We start from the raw sequence: 6,960 nt of genomic DNA on the forward strand, positions 1-6,960 counted from the left end.
GTATGATGTCTATGTCTATCATCTCCCACCCTCTCACTCCCATTGGCTTATGGTGATGCGATGTACATGACCTCTAATGTCGTTCTCTTTCCATCCACAGCCCCGCCCTCTCTTTCGACGTGTCATGCCATGTGACATCATCCATGACCAATGAATGAAGACATTACCCAATAAGAAGCGTGAGATCCAGATCTGGGACGTCATCAAGCCTTGACATAAAATTGTGACTATGTTGGTAAAAAAAGATTCAATTGGCAAAGTATAATTATAAAAAATAAAGTATTGCATGCATTCGCTGCCTCATTGTGGTCTATTCCAACAGCGATGAAGTGAGAACAATTAAACAGCCTTTTACTATGATCAGTGCCTGAGTGATAGTGGCGAGGTACCTTCAAAGAGTAAAGATAACTCGGTCAGGACTGCAGCAGGGCAGTCTATAGGCCCTAGAATAACTGACTACACGCCTGTAGCTCCCTCTGACCTGTGATGGGTCTTGAGGCGTAGATGACCTAATCAGTGCAGAACAAAGTAGAGCTGAAGTTTGAAACTTCCCGCTTCTGGACATGGGCAAAAGAAGAGAATCCTGCACAACCCCCCAAAGTTTTCATCGTTGGCACCTCCCAGACAAGAAACAATGGGGAATATTCACAAGCAAGAGGCGTTAGCCTTCTTGGCTTAACTCCTCTCTTCGCCACTTCAGAAAAGCAAGGCTGCGCCATATTCACAAGCACATGGTGCAGCCTTGATTTTCCCCCTGCGATTGCGCTGTTTCACAACTTACCGCCAACGCAGGCACCCTTGCACTAGAGTACAAGGATGTCTGCATGCAGGGGAGGATTGGTTATGTGTAGGAAGGTGCCCCTTCCTGCACATAAACAATCCTAAAATGCCGGTTTGTTAAATTTCATCTGTGGTGCTTCATGCAGCACACATGAAAGTGACAAATTTGGCATTTAAAAAAATTGTTAATGTACAGGAAGGGGCACTTTCCTGAACAGAAACAAACCATGGCATTTTGCATTTTCCGTGTGTGCTGCACAAGGCGGATCGCGATTTCGCGATCCGCGAATCACGTGAAATCACGGCAAAATCCACGAATTCGCGAGCAGGACTTATTTGGCTCAGGAAGCACTTACAGGGTTACAGCAGGTGCCCAAGTTTAAGCTAATTTAATAGTAACCATTTACAAAATGGTTACAAAGAAATTAACTTCAACTTGGGCACCTGCTGTAACCCTGTAAGTGCTTCCTGAGCTGTGCCTTCTTGCCTACTTGCAACTATTCTCTGACCCTGCTCTGACCCTCGAAGCAGGGTCAGAGAATAGTCACAAGTAGACAACGAGGCTCCTGCAGGAAGCACTTACAGATATAGATAAAGCAGGTGCCTGAGTTGAAGGTCAAATTCAGTAACTCCTTAATCAGCCCAAAAAAAATGTGCGTTTTGATGAGGCTGGGCAGGTGTGTGTTCTCCCCATATCTACCGTCGAAAATTAGCTATGATGCCCTTCAGCGCGATGGCAAAGTTAATCAGCCCAAAACAAATGTGCGCTTTGTCCAGGCTGGGCAGGTGTGTGTTCTCCCCATATCTACCTTTGAAAATTAGCTATGATGCTTGATGGAGGCCTTTGCATCCTTGACTTTCACGAGCTCTATCCCCGTGCAGTTCCTGTGACCACAAGCTTCTTTCTCCCCGGATCTGCTGCTCTGATCGGTGCCTGTCCTTTTATACACACAAGAGGCATGTGAACTCGCATAGAAGCCCGCCCGTTTGCCCCCCGGGCCCCCACAGACACACTAGTGGTGTGCACCGTCTTCCCACCCTTTAGCCACTATGATGGACAGCTCACTCGAGGGTCCCCGGCGCCCTTCAGCGCGATGGCAAAGTTATCAGCCCCAAAAAAATATGCACTTTGTCCAGGCTGGGCAGGTGTGTGTTCTACCCATATCTACCGTTGAAAATTAGCTATGATGCTTGATGGAGGCCTTTGCATCCTTGACTTTCACGAGCTCTATCCCTGTGCAGTTCCTGTGACCACGAGCTTCTTTCTCCCCGGATCTGCTGCTCTGATCGGTGCCTGTCCTTTTATACACACAAGAGGCATGTGAACTCGCATAGAAGCCCGCCCGTTTGCCCCCCCACACACACTAGTGGTGTGCACCGTCTTCCTGCCCTTTAGCCACTATGATGGACAACTCACTCAAGGGACCCCGGCGCCCTTCAGCACGATGGCAAAGTTAATCAGCCCAAAAAGAATGTGCTTATGTCCAGGCTGGGCAGTTGTGTGTTCTCCCCATATCTACCGTCGAAAATTAGCTATGATGCTTGATGGAGGCCTTTGCATCTTTGACGTTCACGAGCTCTATCCCTGTGCAGTTCCTGTGAACACGAGCTTCTTTCTCCCTGGATCTGCTGCTCTGATCGGTGCCTGTCCTTTTATACAGACAAGAGGCATGCGAACTCGCATAGAAGCCCACCCGCTTGCCCCCCCACACACACTAGTGGTGTGCACCGTCTTCCCGCCCTCTAGCCACTATGATGGACAGCTCACTCGAGGGACCCCGGCGCCCTTCAGCGCAATGGCAAAGTTAATCAGCCCCACAAAAATGTGTGTTTTGTCCAGGCTGGGCAGGTGTGTGTTCTCCCCATATCTACCGTTGAAAATTAGCTATGATGCTTGATGGAGGACTTTGCATCCTTGACCTTCACGAGCTCTATCCCCGTGCAGTTCCTGTGACCACGAGCTTCTTTCTCCCCGGATCTGCTGCTCTGATCGATGCCTGTCCTTTTATACACACAAGAGGCATGTGAACTCGCATAGAAGCCGCCCGTTTGCCCCCACACCACACACACACACACACTAGTGGTGTGCAGCGTCTTCCCGCTCTTTAGCCACTATGATGGACAGCTCACTCGAGGGACCCCGGCACCCTTCAGCGCGATGGTAAAGTTAATCAGCCCCCCAAAAATGTGCGTTTTATCCAGGCTGGGCAGGTGTGTGTTCTACCCATATCTACTGTCGAAAATTAGCTATGATGCTTGATGGAGGCCTTTGCATCCTTGACTTTCACGAGCTCTATCCCCGTGCAGTTCCTGTGACCACGAGCTTCTTTCTCCCCGGATCTGCTGTTCTGATCGGTGCCTGTCCTTTTATACACACAAGAGGCATGTGAACTCGCATAGAAGCCTGCCTGCTTTCCCCCCCCCACACACACTAGTGGTGTGCACCGTCTTCCCGCCCTTTAGCCACTATGATGGACAGCTCACTCGAGGGACCCCGGCGCCCTTCAGCGCGATGGCGGAGTTAATCAGCCTAGAAAAAATTTGCGCTTTGTCGAGGCTGGGCAGGTGTGTGTTCTACCCATATCTACCGTTGAAAATTAGCTATGATGCTTGATGGAGGCCTTTGCATCCTTGAATTTCACGAGGTCTTTCCCCGTGCAGTTCCTGTGACCAGGAGCTTCTTTCTCCCCGGATCTGCTGCTCTGATCGGTGCCTGTCCTTTTATACACACAAGAGGCATGTGAACTCGCATAGAAGCCCACCCGTATGCCCCCCACACACACTAGTGGTGTGCACAGTCTTCCCGCCCTTTAGCCACTTTGATGGACAGCTCACTCGAGGGACCCCGGCGCCGTTCAGCGCGATGGCAAAGTTAATCAGCCCAAAAAGAATGTGCTTATGTCCAGGCTGGGCAGTTGTGTGTTCTCCCCATATCTACCGTCGAAAATTAGCTATGATGCTTGATGGAGGCCTTTGCATCCTTGACTTTCACGAGCTCTATCCCCGTGCAGTTCCTGTGACCACGAGCTTCTTTCTCCCCGGATCTGCTGCTCTGATCGGTGCCTGTCCTTTTATACACACAAGAGGCATGTGAACTCGCATAAAAGCCCGCCCGTTTGCCCCCCCACACACACTAGTGGTGTGCACCGTCATCCCGCCCTTTAGCCGCTATGATGGACAGCTCACTCGAGGGACCCTGGCGTCCTTCAGCGCGATGGCAAAGTTAATCGGCGCAAATAAAATGTGCGTTTTGTCCAGGCTAGGCAGGTGTGTGTTCTCCCCATATCTACCGTCAAAAATTAGCTATGATGCTTGATGGAGGCCTTTGCATCCTTGACTTTCACGAGCTCTATCCCCGTGCAGTTCCTGTGACCACAAGCTTCTTTCTCCTCATCTGCTGCTTTGATCGGTGCCTGTCCTTTTATACACACAAGAGGCATGTGAACTCGCATAGAAGCCCCCCGTTTGCCCCCTCCCACACACACTAGCGGTGGTGCAATATCGGAAAAAAATCTGCGATTTTGCAGGGAAATCCGCGAATTCGCAGATTTATTTTGCGATTTCGCGCAAATTCGCGAACCGCTGATTCGCAAAATTTGCCCATACTTAGTCTTAAGTTTGGCGTTAACACCTATTTACGCTGCCCTTGTGAATAGAGGGCAGCGTAAATATCAATGGGTGTTGCGGTGGAACACCCACCACAACACCCACTGCATGCCCCTATCATGCTAAACACATCGTGAAAGGGGGCCTTTTCACAAGCAGCATTACGCCACGTTAGGTGTCTTAATGCTGCTTTGTGAATAAGGTGAAGCCCCTTTCTCCACCACAACGTCACTGGAAGTAACGTTGTGGTGGCATAGGGGCTTGTGAATATGCCCCAATGTTTCTTTAACCCCTTCGATGCCTCTGACGCGCGGGAGCCGTCCGACGCATCAGTGCTCATGTGCGTCGGACAGCTCCCGTGTGTCCGACGCCATGGCACTGGGAATCCCTCTGGTGTGGGCACCAGAGTTATTCCCTGTACCCTCTTAAGAGCCTCGGGAGCTGAGGAAGAGCTTCCCCTGCTCTCGAGGCCCCCCCTGGTTTCCCTGAAATGACGATCAACGCGCACGTCGCGCTGACGCCATTTCAGTGAATAAACACAAACTCCATTTGGGTCTCTTTTAGAGCATACACATTTACACTTCTTTCATTCCAATTCAATCAAATCACCAAAAGTTGAATAGAAAACCAAAAGATTACAATACAATATATCTTTATTTCATCACATCCTATTTGTATGTGTCACAATATTATGATTCATTAAAAAAACTATCTATCTTCATGTATGTCATATATTAAAACACAATTTATATTAAAAACTTGGGAGAATCTCACAGACAAACAATATATATATCCAAGACCAGAAGGGCCTAAGGTCATACAACAAGTGGAACAACAATTATTATAATCACTGGTTCCACACTTAATACAATTATTTTATTCCTGGCGGATCGGTGTGGCTTGGGTGACATCTAAAAACAAAGTGACGCGTTTCGGTGAAGTAATCTGGTAAACCACCTTCTTCAGGCTTACAATTGTATAGTGGTGTCTCCCAACACAGTTATCCACTATAATAAGTGGGATGTCGGAGGAATCTCAGTTCTCCTCGATGGAGTCTTCACACATATGAGTACTTATTTAAGCCAACTCCCTTTTTTATAAATTCATCTGTGTACTGCAAAACTGATTAAAACAATCTCACCATAGAGATGAAAGCATATCTTTCCTATGATCCTTTTGTAAAGAGTTTCTTTTCAATGGCCACTGGGGCTGTGGTCCAAACCGTTAATTACACGTTGTCCAAAGAGTTCTTCAGTCAATAATCGCTCATTGGTTGATCAGAGGTAAGGTGCTAGTCTGAGCCGTCGATCTCGGGATTGAAGAATCTCCATGCGGGCTCTGGTATCATTTGTAAAGCATAATGGTCATTTCAGTGAAACCAAAACTGAAATGAGCCAGTTCCCCTTTCTACTTGCTCAGGGGGCTATCTAAGCCCCCTGAGCACATACAAAGACGGGAGAGGTATCGTTGGAAAGGGGAGAATCTCCCCTTTCAATTGTACCCCTCCCCAGTGAATGTTTGAAGTTTTTCTTATTAAATTAGCACAGTTAATTAAAGCCATTGCGATGGAGTGTCAACATAGCACAATTATCACGTTAAAAGCAAAAACTAAGAAAACCATCAAGGTTTAAGTTCCTATACATATAACTAAAAAGGCAATCTTGTAGTTAACATTGTAATCACATAACAGGATTCCAAAGCCTAAAATAAAATAAATTAGTAAAGGAATACTAGGCCAGGGGACGAAAAAAGTCTATGATAAGTTTTTGAGGAGGGAGGAACTGGAAGAGCAGGGGCCAAGGAGGGTAAATAAAGATTGTCCAGGAGTCTCACATATTTTCTAGTCCTTGCAAGCACTTGAGTGTCTAAGGAAGTAAAGCAAAGGGCAGATGTCTCCCAACATGTCCTGATGCCCCATTTTAAATATAAGGGTTTTAAAAGAAGTCTTCTGGGAGAGTCAAGGGCGGGACAACAGCACAGAAGATGCAACCATGATTTGGACCTGTGGTTGCAGTCTGCAGGCCCCCTCCTCAATTGTTGGAGCCCATCGGTTGAAGCGCAGACCTAGGAGACGCATGAACATTATGTTCTTCCGAGCCACTGCGTTCAGATTTTCCAGGAGGTAAGATTGAGGTACCCCAGGGAGGTATGAGATATTCAGGGAAGCAAGAGAGTTGATGTTTTTAGAGCCTGGGATTCCATCCGGTGGGAAATTTGTCTGACCTGCTTATTGATAACCTTTTTCCAGACTGTGTATGGAATAGTGTCTGTGGTTAGTAATGAGTTATCGATGTCTAGCGATCTTATGGCCTTTATGATTTGACAATTCCACGGATTCCCAGGGCTGGCAAGAGTTTCTTTTAACCGGGATTTTAGGGTGTTGTCTGCGGCTTTTAGTGTCCTTATAAAGTATTTCAGGGTATTAGCCTCACAAAAAATAGATTGTCTTTGAAGGCCCAGCTCCAGTTGTAGTCTTGCCCTGTGGATGAAGTTCGGAAGATGTAAAAAAATTTTATAAATGGAAACTTGGGCGTGGTCGAGACTGGCAGAACATGCGCCAGGGAAGGCCTGATG

The 6,960-nt window shown here is 47.6% G+C and overlaps 1 protein-coding gene across 1 annotated transcript in view; it reads left to right on the forward strand.

Annotated features, from left to right (window-relative positions):
- Positions 1-291, forward strand: part of LOC144819190 (protein mab-21-like 3) — a 112,952-nt gene extending 112,661 nt beyond the window's left edge. The window contains 1 exon segment of the mRNA XM_078677166.1: positions 101-291. The gene's annotated coding sequence lies outside the window, so the exon portion shown is untranslated.
- Positions 292-6,960: the final 6,669 nt, after the last annotated feature.

Source organism: Lissotriton helveticus, chromosome 2_1 (assembly GCF_964261635.1).
Source record: "Lissotriton helveticus chromosome 2_1, aLisHel1.1, whole genome shotgun sequence".
NCBI lineage: Eukaryota > Metazoa > Chordata > Amphibia > Caudata > Salamandridae > Lissotriton > Lissotriton helveticus.